Source organism: Aptenodytes patagonicus, chromosome 4 (assembly GCF_965638725.1).
Source record: "Aptenodytes patagonicus chromosome 4, bAptPat1.pri.cur, whole genome shotgun sequence".
Lineage (NCBI taxonomy): Eukaryota > Metazoa > Chordata > Aves > Sphenisciformes > Spheniscidae > Aptenodytes > Aptenodytes patagonicus.
In genome coordinates, this window is record NC_134952.1 from 36,734,097 (window position 1) to 36,747,660 (window position 13,564).

Here is a 13,564-nt window from a genome sequence, read left to right on the forward strand (position 1 = left end):
TACAAACCCAGCATAGCTGAGTAAAAGCATAGCTGAGAGAAGTCTTCAAAACAGTACTGTGAAGACAAGAACACTGAAACTAATTTCTTAAAAATCAGTGACTGTAACTGTAGACAGATCACATCCTTACCTGTTGCTGCAGCATACTTTTGTAATTACGTCTAAGAATTCTAAACAGCCATGAAAATTACCTTAAAATATTGTTTTACATTAACTGTTATAACAGCATACACAGTATCTTTCAAAACCAATAAATCCATACAATTATGAATTGCAGCTTTCAGCATAAAGATAATTCGTAACAATTCCTCCAGTGCTATTATTTTTAGGAGGTTTTCAGAAGGATGAACCTATAACCTACATTTCAAGTAAAGAGGATTTAGGTGTTAGAGTACCACACTTATTGTCAGAATTCCCCTTCTCTTCATTTCAACTTTTGCCCACCACCTCTTTCCTCTACAGCAAACAAAAATTTGGACATTAATCAGTCACCTTTGCCCTGACTGTGAATATCCCAAGTATAACAGTGTGCTTGGCACAGTGGGCAATATTTGGAATGAAAGTAGTTTCATACCAATCAAGTTAAATTATAATCCAGACTAACCTCAATCCAAATTCTAGAAAGACCACCAGCATTAGACAGAACAAAGTCAGGGATTCTTAAACTGGGAATTACAGCCAGCCACAGTACAACAGTAGAGCCTTCCAGGCACCACAAGGACTTGCAGCTTCAGAGAATCAGCTTGCAAAAGCCTAACTGCTCAAGTTCATCCTCCTGGTTCCATCTGGATGTGGCATAAAGGCAACAGCAAAAGGAAATCCCTGCTGAGTTGAAGAGACTGGAAACAGGTAGGTGCTGAGAGGGGATGCAAGACGGCTGGACAATGTGGAACTTGTGCCTCTGCTAGGTAGTAATAAAGTAGAGAAGGATGGGAAAGAGAAATGACAAATCAAAGTGTAATAGTCGTAAAAACAGGTGTTCTAAAGCAGGGAGTCAGAAAAGAATAGTCAATGTAAAAGCTAAAGCCTGAGGCAGGCTACAGTAATTTGCTGTGATCTTGTTTTAAAGAAGGGCTCAAGTGGGTGGAAGGCTACAGAGAAAGGTGCCTCAGTCTAAGAGGCAGCTAAGAAAAGCAGCACTGAAAAAGCCCATAGAGGGTAAGATAACGTGGGATGTTAACCGTTGCTAAGGTTGTTGCTTGCTTTACTTCTCCCTGTAAATAAGCCTAAAATGTGGGAAAGGTAGGTGGAAACTTAACTACCCCTTAGAAAGGTCAAACACAGAAGTTCAAGTCATCCCTCCTGCAGCTTATGCCAACATTGCAGGCATCTGCCACTCACAGGCAAGGGTCCATCCACTACCCACCCCCACTTGCTGGAATGGCCTTTTTTCAAGATGACCCCCTCAAACATAAATCACTGCACTCATCACACTCCTGCTGCCTACAAGGCCCCCACAGCAAATGGAAGTTGCCCAAAGCCAGTGGTCACTCCAGGACAAGGCTTTCTTCTTGCCCCACAGAACATGCCTTTTTGCATAGCTACAAGCCTGCCCAAACAGGCTTCGCTTTGCTCATGATGCCATCACCATAGCAAGCTCTTGCCCCCCGTATCTCACCTCACAATCCCCTGCCACTCCTAGACAAGGCTCATCCCCACACATCCCCAGCCCTTCCTTGAGGATGCTCCCCCCACTTGAGGGCGCCTTTTCATAGGGCTACAAGCCTGCTCAAAGAGAAAGCATTCAAGTTTATGAACACTGTTGCTACCACACCATGGACTCAGCAAGTGGAAGCTGTGCACTGGCATTCACACCTGGACAAGGATCTCCCCCAATGGTTTCCTTCTCAGAAAAAACTTCAAACACAATTGGACATAAAGCACCCTGCTTGTAAACACCACTGCCACTGCATGCTCTGGATTCCCTCCTCTCTCTCTCAGAGATCTACTGTTCCTAGGGAAAGATTTGGCCCTTGACAGATGGTCCCCTGTTGAGAGTATGAGCTCCCACAAACACCATGCCCTTTGCTTCTCAGTGCCAGTGATGCACACATTTCTGCCACCTATGTCACCTTCACAGAACATGGAAGCTACATACAGGCTTCTGCCCCACCTAGGGGTGGCTACCCCCCAACCAAAGGACCGCTTTTCACAATATTACAAGCCTGCTCAAACATGAGTCACTTAGCTCATGGGTGAGGACTCGCCACACAACAGGTCCTGTCTTGGAAGACAAGCCCACCCAAACGTGAGGCACTCAGCTCATGAATATCATCACTGCATTCTCCTGCCACCCTCACACCATATGGAAGCTGCACACATGCATGTACGAGTCTTACAGAAGGCTGCCCTCCCCCCAACAACTCCCTTCTCACAAGACTGCAAGCCTGCCTGAATACCTCAGCCCATGAACCTGTGCTGTCACAGCACCCCTCACCATGCCACCCTCAAAGGCATCTGCTCCTTCTGGGCAAATCTCCACCCCACCCCCAATCCCTTTTCCAGAGACTGCAAACCCACCAAAATGCCTCTCATAAAGGCACTTTGCTAGTAAACACCATTAGCACTGAACATTCCTGCCAGCTCTGCTGCCCTCAGAGACCATGTAAAACTCACACAGGCATCTGCCCCTCCTTGAGGAGGCTAATCTCTTCTGCAGTGGACACTTTTACAATACAAGCCCATACAAACACTATTTAGTTCACAAACATCATTGCAGCCAAACTCCTGCCGCTTCCACAAATGGCAGCAGCACACAGGCTTCTGCCCCCCACCCCAGGTAAGGCTCCAACCCCTGCAACAGGCTCCTTCTGCTGACATGAGGCCACCCAAACATGGGACATTCAGCCTGCAAATGTAATTGCATGCTCCTGCCAACCCCATCACCCTCACAGCACATGGAAGACACGCAGGCATCTGCCGTTCCTGGGCAAGGCTTTCCCCATCCCCCAAGCAGTTCCTATCTTGGGAGGCTAATCCTCTCAAACTTGAGGAACTTCACTTGGAAACACCATCATACCCTCTGCTCTACACCCCCCCACCAATGGAAGGCATATAACAGTGTGCACCCTTCCCGTGCAAAGCTTCCTCATCATCTTCCAGTGGGTACTTTCTCCACAATCCCACAAGTCTGCTTCAAACAGGAGACACAGCCTCTGAACACTACTGCAGCCACACTCCTACTGGTCCCACAGCAACTGGAAACTGCTCACAAGCATACGCCACTTTTGGGCAAGGCTGCACTCCTCACTAGCAGTTCACTTCTCACAAAAGTGCAAGCCTTCCCAAAAACTAGTCCCTTATCTTACTAATACCACCACACTCTCTTTCCACCTGTGACACCCATACACGCATCTGCCAATCCTTAAGAAGGATTCTCCCTCACCCCCACTGCACATCACTTTTCCCTAGACTGTAAGCTCCCCTCAAAGACAAGGCATTTAAGCTCATAAAGGTCATTGCCACCACACACTCCTGTTCGTGTCATCTTCACAGCATACAAAAGCTGCACACAGGCACTTTCCCTCTCTGGGGAGGCTATACCCTACCCAGGAGGGTTCCTCTTAAAAAGACCATGAGCCCCTTTTGCACAAAAGGGATTTAGACACTCCTGCCACCTCCACAGCAATCGAACTATGTATTAAGCATGTCTCTGTCCAGCAAGACACTGCTCCCCCACAAGTTCCTTTTCACCAGACTATATGCCCCGCTAGACTTGAAGCACTTAATTTAGACTGCCATTGCATAACCCTGCACCTTCCACAGCACATGGAAGCTGTGCACAGGTGTACGCCACTGCTTGCAGAGATTTCCTCCACCTACAACCCCAACACTTTACAAGCTTCTGTCACCACTGCACACTCCTGCCTCTTGTATCACCCTCACACACCCACCACTCCTGGACAGGACTCCGTTTCTCCATTCCCTTTTCATATTTCTGTAACTCCACAGTTTACTTCAATTGTGAATGCCATCACACCCTCCTGCCACCCCCACGGCAAACTCAGGCCACACACAACTCTCCACCCCAGGTAACACCTTCCACCCTCAGGGTTCCCTTCTCCCATAACAGATGCCCACACCAATGCCTCCCAACAAGAGGACCTTAGCTCAAGAACACAGGCCCTGCATCACACTGTTTCTGCCAGGACCACTCTCAAAGTTGATTACCACTCCTGGGAAAGGCTCCCCCTGCCAAGGGGCCCTTTTTGTAAGGATCCTAGCTGCCGAGACACCTCCTAAATGCAAGGCATACTGTTTGTGAACACCACTCCCACTACACACTCCCTCTACCCCACCACCTTCACAGCATACAGGAGATGCCCGCATGCATCTGACCCTCTATAAGGAGAGCCTCCCCCCATATCACCCCACACCCAGTCCCTTCCCATGGGCCCAGCTGCAGGCTTCACAAGCAATCCTGTATCCTCCTGTCAGGAATATAAACTCACACAAATACAACTCTGCCACTTCCCTAGCAGAGGCAGAGCTCTAAGCAGCCACCAAGCTGGGGCATAGCTCCCCTCCACAAGAGGTTCCCTTCTTGCATTATTACAAGACCTTCTGAAAGTACTTCATTTAGCCAGGCAAGAGCCTCACACTTTCCCACCCACCCCCAGCAAGCAGGATCAGACACAGGTGCTCACCCCACCCACCACTACCAAGGATAGCTTCTCACAGAGCCACAAGCCCACACCAACATCTCCCACAGCGAGGGCCTTTGCTCATGCACACCACCCCTATTGCACACTCTTTCTGCCAGCACCACCCTTAAAATCATCTACCACTTCTATGAAGGCTCCTCATGCCTTGAGGTGCTTTCCAGAAGGCCCTGTGCCACCCAGACAGTTGCCATACAGAAGGCATTCAGGTTGCAAACAGCGTCATATGCTTCCAGCTCTATGTCACACCCTCACTCCCCCCCATCACCCACACCCCCCCAACAAGCCTCCCTCCTAACAGATTGCAACCCTCAGCAAAGCCTTTGACAACGGTACTGTGCTCAGCCCCAAATAGCAGTCCCACCACCTGCTCCCAGCTCCTTTCCTGTAACAAGTACCTCTGTGTGGGGCTTGACTGTCCCCCTAAGCTTCTGAGAGGACAGCCGGCCACAGCACACAGACTCACAACCCCACAGCTGCCACCCTCACAGGAGTAGGCACGCAAACCATCGCCTGCCCTTTTAGAGCCAGCCTCCCCCCCCCCCGCATCCCGCCTCCATGGCTCTCTTCTTGCGAGATTACGTGCTGATATAAATGGCCGTTATGAAGCACGTGCTGGCTGTTGCCCATCTTCTGGTGGGCTTCTTCACAGCTGCCCAAGCCTCGGGGAGCTTTTGCTGGCATATGATGTGGTTTTAATTGTGTAAGGCATTTTATGTTTAGTACAGTATGGCAGCAAAAGGTACAGGAGTCTGTAGTGGTTTTACTTAAAAATGGTTTGGGTTGGGTTTTTTTTCTCTCCCCCCTTTTTTTTTTTTGCATATGAAAAGGGAGACTAACTATTTCTGGTAAAAAACTGTTTATGGTTGTTGGAAAGATGCTTCTTACAGCTACCTTAATCTTACAGCCCTACGACTGTAGCTTTGATCTAATTTAAAATCATAATTAAAAAACCAAACTGTTGACTTAAATGAACAGCTATTTTTCATGTTTTTTTCATGTTTGGTCCCCAATCTTAATGCCCAAATTGTTGAAGACATTGAGGAGCTGCTTGAATTCAAAATAGTTATGTAGGGCTTTGTTGTTGTTTCTTTCTATGTGTGCAATTGCAAAATAATTGTAGTTACAAAAAGCAAAAGTGATGCAACTGTTTATTCTCAGCTCTTCTTGGGGTGCTAATGATTAATTCTTAATGTGTCACACCTCCCCCTTAAAAACTTTCAATATAGGCCTGAGAACTTCAGAGTGGAATGAGTAGCTCCTTGATGACTGTTACTAAACTGTTGTTTTACTAGGTATGATAATAGCTATAAGGAAGCAATCGGGATAGACAGTAAAGGCTTGTTTTGGAGAGTACTTTATCTTACTTCATGGAAAGGTTCCAACACTGCTTCACTTTATAGCTTGTTTCCTCTTGTCAACTTTTTGACTGTTTCTTTAGCAGTCACGTGCCAAGGCTAAAACTTTGGCTTCTGTTAGAAACCATTAATTTTCTAACTTTTTATCCTTTTCTTAAAAGTTTGAATCTAATAGCGATATGAGGGGCTAAGATTATGAGAAACTTAAATATGGAGAAAGATAGCATACAGCTATTGTTTGAGATAAAGGGCGAAACCAATTTCTATAATCTAACTGTATCCTTTACTTTCTGCAAAATGAGGGAAGTGAACTATTGGTATCTTTAAGGAAAGGTGAAACAACTCCTAGCAAAACTGAATTTCTCAGGGAGAACTTTGTGGGTGTTGCTACAGTGTTAACATAGAGCACCTGTTCTAGTCTACCATAAAGTAGAGCATTTAACTTGGCAATATTTGTTCCTTGTGGAAATGAGTTCAACTGTTCACTGTAATATCCGCCTAATAGTGCACAAGTTCCAGAGCACTAATAGCTATGAAAGCTTGCTTTCAAACCATAAAAACTCTGGACCTTGTGACTGAATGGTAGATGTGATTAAAAATGTAACTTTTGCTGTTGCTAAAAGTGAATTCTGTGGTGTGAATGAGGCAAACTTGTTTCTGCCCATTTTCCTCCTATTTCCTGATATTTCAAGTTACGCAGCTGTGTGATTTTACCTTGGTTTTTTACCACACCTTCTTAATTATGTTGCTGATGAGCTTGAATAGAGTCTTATTTTTCCTCAGCAGGAGAAAAGCCTTTAAGAATGAAGAATTAAATGTATACCATATTAAGTTTTTAATTTGCTTGCCCTGGTAATTTGTCACCTACTTAACTTTCAAATCCTTTATTGAAGTCAGTCATTAAGAAATTATTTCTGTGAGTTTTCATTTCAGTGCTGAATTGAATTAGTGATACAAGCTTTGAGCTGAGTTGAGAACATAGTCAAGATGTCCTTTTTTTTAAAAAAAAAAACAAGCATGGCTTGTATGCTTACTACTAAGGACAAGAACTACTTTAGTATCTCTTCTAGACTTTTTCCAAGCCTTTTATTGCTGTCATAATATTAGGTTAAAGACAGCAGAGTCAAATAAAATACCGCTAATCGGATGCTTACCAAAATAGAGCAATCCAAATACTGAAGAAAAAAATATTGGACAGAACAAGACTAGCCTTCACACTATTAAGAATTTAGTACAGATAAAATCACTGTAATCCGTCAATAAATAGTCAAAGTTGTAGTAAGAACTACAGTTGACTTAACCCTGGATAAAGCATCTGTAGATAGAGTTTAATTTTGCCACTATGAACTAGCTGTATATTCTGTGGCAAATGTGTTTTAAAAACTAGCTGATTATTGCTAGTAAAGTGCTTTTAGTGCCTGTGGATATTGAGTAGTTGAGAGAATGTTTTATGCATTTGTGATGCCTGTAACAAAAGTGAGGGAAAACTAGCAAAGTACTAACACTCTTGCTGTGGCAAGTTAGTGAAAATGTGAGCTATCCTTGGCTCATAAGTTAGGGCAGAAGTTAGCCATCCAGACTGATCTCAGCATAACTCCTCTGCCTAGTGCTGCTGGGCAAGGAACAAGAGTTAGAGTGTAGCCCATTTATTATGAAGTAGTTAAATCCTAGTGGAGTAGAGAATGAGCTGGAGTTATTTGCACAATCTTATTGGCATAAGGCTAGAAGGGAGTTTGCTTTTCATGGAAACTATCAGCTTTGGCAGAGGTACAGAACTGTTCTTGAATTTCTGGGGAAAGTCTTACATCTTTAATACTTTCATTTTTGAGGAAACAGTGAACTGTTTCAGTGCAGATTTCCAAGTGTAGTGTATGTGTAAAAATATCAAGCCAATCAAATACCAACTAGATGCCAAACCAAATTATAGTTACAACCGCATCTACTGCAAGTAATGTAAAAGTGACCTTTCAAAAACCAACTGACAAGTAAAAAGCCTCTGTAGTAGCACTTAGAATAGGTATTTTCAGATATTTCTAGGTGCATGTGGCTTAACTGAAGATTCTCTAACTCTTCTCTGGGAATACTGATTCAGTCATACTGCTGTAACAAAGTGAGTTAGCTGCATGCTTTGCGCTTCTTGGGAGTACAGCCTTGGAGTTACAATTGTCTTAGTACAACCCACAGTGAGGATTGGAGACAGCAAGGATTAAAACTACAGTGGTAAAATAATTCCAAATTAGATGTGATGGGATAAGCAGTTACTGTTAAGTCTTGGAATCTGCCATAGTTTCTGCTGACAGGTAAAGATGGAGACAGAAGCAGACCGGTAGTCCACTTCTGTTTAACAATGTAACTAAACATGACAACTAATTCTTTCTAATATACTCTTTCATTAATCCCTTCTCTTGAACATCAGTTGTCTCCTAGGAACTTCCCATTTAAGACATTGTTGGGGAGAGAAGAGATGGAACAACGTTCCTGCTCTTAAGTTAGGAAATACAGTTCTGGGTGAGAGAAATGCCAAGTGTCTTTTGTAGTATAAAATGGTATTTCAACACAACTGGCCACAAGCCTTGGCTGACTTACTACCAAGGTGTTCTTAACTGGGATGAAGTGCTACAAGTAGGCTTATCTGCTGTTCCTGTAGTTACTCACTATGCAGTTACATTCCTTGTTAACGCCAGAGCATTTTTATCTAGAGTGACCCCAAAGCTTCTCGGTGATAAGGGAAAGCTGATGTAGCAGAAGCAAAGCTGGAAGGAGAGCAAGTGTCAGGTCTGGTGCTTCTGCCAGGTGAATTGAGAGGTAAAGATGCTTCTGAGGCAGGACACAGTGTAACTTTTTTGTGTAACTTTCTCTTCCGGACTTTTTTCTCCTTCTCCTCTAGGAGACAACAACAGCTTGCCAGTCCTTCCAAGGCTCTGTCAAATTTGAAGTAGGCAGTGGAAATATTGGTGCTTTTTCAGCCCTAGACAACTGCTTGCCTTGTGCCTTACAGTACTCAGCTGTGACTAATAGTAAGTGGTGGGATATCATGAACAACTGGAAGCTTGCACAATAATGTTATTCAAACCAGTGTGTTATTGCCAATATAAACTCAAATATATTTAATGTTATCATAATTCCCTAGTAACCTTCCAAATTGGCTGGTAGGCTCTGAAAGACCTCTTTATTGTGACTTTGTAAAACCCTGACATATTAGATAAAATACATGGATGTTGTGCTCTTAAGCTTTTTTAAGAGGCATTATGACTGCCTCTGCTAAGAAAAAAAAGGAGAGTAATTGTCATAGGCGATTCCCTTCTGAGGGGAACAGAGGGCCCAATATGCCGACTGGACCCATCCCACAGGGAAGTCTGCTGCCTCCCTGGGGCCCGGGTCAGAGACATTACTAGGAAACTCCCTGGTCTGGTACGGCCTTCCGACTACTACCCACTGTTGGTTATACAGGCTGGCAGTGATGAGGTTCCAGAGAGAAGTCCTGAAGCGATCAAAAGGGACTTCGGGTCACTGGGGTGATTGGTTGAAGGATCGGGAGCACAGGTAGTGTTTTCCTCTATCCCTACAGTGGCAGGGAAGGATACTGAAAGGAACAGGAAAACACACCTGATCAACACGTGGCTCAGGGGCTGGTGCCATCGGAGGAATTTTGGCTTTTTTGATCATGGGGAGGTTTACACAGCACCGGGCCTGCTGGCGACAGATGGAGTTCAGCTGTCTCACGGGGGGAAAAGGATCATGGCTCATGAATTGGCAGGGCTCATCGAGGGGGCTTTAAACTAGGTTTGAAGGGGGAAGGGGATAAAACCAGGCTCACTAGAGATGAGCCTAGGGGTGGCGTGCCGATGCCGGGGGCGAAATCGATAGCCCAGCTCAAGTGCATCTACACCAATGCACGCAGCATGGGCGGCAAACAGGAGGAGCTGGAAGCCATTGTGCAGCGGGAGAGATATGACTTAGTCGCCATCACAGAAACATGGTGGGGCAGCTCTCACAATTGGAGTGCTGCAATGGATGTCTATAAACTCTTCAGAAGGGACAGGCGAGGAAGGAGAGGCAGGGGGGTGGCTCTGTATGTTAGGGAGTGTTTTGATTGTCTAGAGCTCAACGATTGTGATGATGATACGGTCGAGTGTTTATGGGTAAGGATGAGGGGGAAGGCCAACGAGGCAGATGATATCCTGCTGGGAGTCTGTTATAGACCACCCAACCAGGATGAAGGGGAGGATGAAACGTTCTACAAGCGGCTGGCAGAAGTCTCTCAATCGCTAGCCCTTGTTCTCGTGGGGGACTTCAACTTCCCCGACGTCTGCTGGAAATACAACACGGCAGAGAGGAAGCAGTCTAGGAGGTTCCTGGAGTGTGTGGAAGACAACTTCCTGACACCGCTGGTAAGTGAGCCTACCAGGGGAGGTGCCTCGCTCGACCTGCTGTTTACAAACAGAGAGGGACTGGTGGGAGATGTGGTGGTCGGAGGCTGTCTTGGGCTTAGCGATCATGAAATGGTGGAATTCTTGATTCTCAGTGAAGTAAGGAGGGGGGCCAGCAAAACCGCAACCATGGACTTCCGGAGGGTGGACTTTGGCCTGTTCAGGACGCTGGTTGAGAGAGTCCCTTGGGAGACAGTCCTGAAGGGCAAAGGGGTCCAGGAAGGCTGGACGATCTTCAAGAAGGAAGTCTTAAAGGCGCAGGAGCAGGCTGTCCCTGTACGCCGTAAGAAGAATGGGCGGGGAAGACGACCGGCCTGGCTGAACGGGGAGCTCTTGCTGGGACTCAGGAAAAAAAGGAGAGTTTACCGCTTGTGGAAGAAGGGGCAGGTGACTCAAGAAGAGTACAGGGATCTCGTTAGGTCATGCAGAGAGGAAATGAGAAAGGGAAAAGCCCAGCTAGAACCCAATCTGGCCGCTGTCGTTAAAGACAACAAAAAATGTTTTTACAACTATATTAATGACAAGAAGAGAGCCAAGGAGAATCTCCATCCTTTATTGGATGCAAGGGGGAACATTGTCACCGAGGATGAGGAAAAGGCTGAGGTACTCAATGCCTTCTTTGCCTCAGTCTTTAACAGGCAGACCAGTTATCCTCAGGGTACTCGGCCCCCTGAGCTGGAAGACAGGGGCGGCGAGCAGGATGAACCCCCCATAATCCAAGAGGAAGCAGTTAACGACCTGCTACGCCACCTGGACGTTCACAAGTCTATGGGGCCGGATGGGATCCACCCGAGAATGCCAAGGGAGCTGGCAGAGGTGCTCGCCAAGCTGCTCTCCATCATTTATCAGCAGTCCTGGTTAACGGGGGAGGTCCCGGATGACTGGAGGCTTGCCAATGTGACGCCCATCTACAAGAAGGGCCGGAAGGAGGATCTGGGGAACTACAGGCCTGTCAGCCTGACCTCGGTGCCGGGGAAGATTATGGAGCAGTTCATCTTGAGGGCGCTCACAAGGCATGAGCGGGACAACCAGGGGATCAGGCCCAGCCAGCAGATTCATGAGAGGCAGATCCTGCTTGACCAACCTGATCTCCTTCTATGACCAGGTGACCCGCCTAGTGGATGAGGGAAACGCTGTGGATGTGGTCTACCTGGACTTCAGTAAGGCCTTTGACACTGTCTCCCACAGCATTCTCCTAGAGGAGCTGGCGGCTCACGGCTTAGACAGGTGTACTCTGCGCTGGGTAAAAGACTGGCTGGACGGCCGGGCCCAGAGTGTTGTGGTGAATGGAGTTCAATCCAGTTGGCGGCCGGTCACGAGCGGTGTTCCCCAGGGCTCAGTTTTGGGGCCGGTCTTGTTCAATATCTTTATCAATGATCTGGATGAGGGGATCGAGTGCACCCTCAGTAAGTTTGCAGATGACACCAAGTTGGGTGGGAGTGTTGATCTGCTCGAGGGTAGGAAGGCTCTGCAGAGGGACCTGGACAGGCTGGATCGATGGGCCCAGGCCAACTGTATGAGGTTCAACAAGGCCAAGTGCCAGGTCCTGCACTTTGGCCACAGCAACCCCATGCAGAGCTACAGGCTTGGGGAAGAGTGGCTGGAAAGCTGCCTGGCGGAAAAGGACCTGGGGGTGTTGGTCGACAGCCGGCTGAACATGAACTGGCAGTGTGGCCAAGAAGGCCAATGGCATCCTGGCCTGTATCAGAAATAGTGTGGCCAGCAGGAGTAGGGAAGTGATCGTGCCCCTGTACTTGGCACTGGTGAGGCCGCACCTCGAATACTGTGTTCAGTTTTGGGCCCCTCACTACAAGAAGGACGTTGAGGTGCTGGAGCGTGCCCAAGGAAGAGCAACAGAGCTGGTGAGGGGTCTGGAGAACAAGTCTTCTGAGGAGTGGCCGAGGGAACTGGGGTTGTTTAGCCTGGAGAAAAGGAGGCTGAGGGGAGACCTCATGGCTCTCTACAACTCCCTGACAGGAGGTTGTAGCGAGGTGGGTGTCGGTCTCTTCTCCCCAGTAACTAGCGATAGGATGAGAGGAAATGACCTCAAGTTGTGCCAGGGGAGGTTTAGATTGGATGTAAGGAAAAATGTCTTTACTGAAAGAGTGGTTAAACATTGGAACAGGCTGCCCAGGGAAGTGGTGGGGTCACCGTCCCTGGAGGTATTTAAAAGACGCGCAGATGAGGCTCTTAGGGACATGGTTTAGTGGGCATGGTGGTGTTGGGTTGACGGTTGGACTCAATGATCTTAGACGTCTTTTCCAACCTTAATGATTCTATGATTCTATGATTCTAATGGAGATTAAAATCTGTCAACTTTGCTTTCTACAGTGTAGCCTTGCATAGGCCCACATGTTGTACTTGAATGTGCTGATGAGAATCTCTCAGATCGGAGAAAATGGCAGCCCCCTGAGGATGTGAGCACCTCTTAGGTTTTTTCTTTAATCTCAAACTTGTACTTTTTCTTCATTCATCAAAATAGCTGCTGTTTTTTCTGATGTTGTTCACTTTTGCTTGTAGGATACTAACACAGACCTCTGCTCAAGGCTTTGCATTCCAGCAGTGCTGAAATCTGGCTGCTATGTATATTGTGTACCTTGAGGCTGGGTCCTATGGATAATGATTGAAACACTGTATTTAGTAGTAGGGTGCTAGCTCCAGTAGCTATTTAATTTTTTGAATGGTAGGTGCTATGAAAATAAGTTAGAATTGTTTAGAAGAGCTTGCCTTTTAAGAACTACACAACTCAGTATTTAGTAGCCTAAGGGTATGGGAGAACAAATTTGTTTGTGGGACTGAGCTTGCAAGAGAAGGCTACAGCTGAGAAAGGCAACTAATTGTCCTCTAGGCAACTAATTATCTGTGCAGATAAATCTGTCTGTGGTTTCTTGAAGTTCGACTGCCTCTTTTCCTCCTAGCTCTGGTAGTGCTCCAGGTCAGCAAACAGGGCTAGTTCCTATGCAGAATTGAGTCTGCTGTAGGACTGATGCTTCGGATAGCAGCAGCATGTTGATGCCGCTAGCTTTTAGCCTGTTAACACACTAGCTGGTATTTTTCAAGTGCCCTTCAAGTAGCATGTAACATTTTTAAAGGAAAAAAGAGTAGAGCCCACAAA

At 46.5% G+C, this 13,564-nt stretch overlaps 1 protein-coding gene across 1 annotated transcript in view; it reads left to right on the plus strand.

The window, feature by feature from the left end:
• Window positions 1–690: 690 nt before the first annotated feature.
• SORBS2 (sorbin and SH3 domain containing 2) overlaps window positions 691–13,564 on the plus strand; it is a 263,818-nt gene continuing 250,944 nt past the window's right edge. The window contains exon 1 of the mRNA XM_076336382.1: window positions 691–849. The gene's annotated coding sequence lies outside the window, so the exon portion shown is untranslated. The remainder of the gene's footprint in view (window positions 850–13,564) is intronic.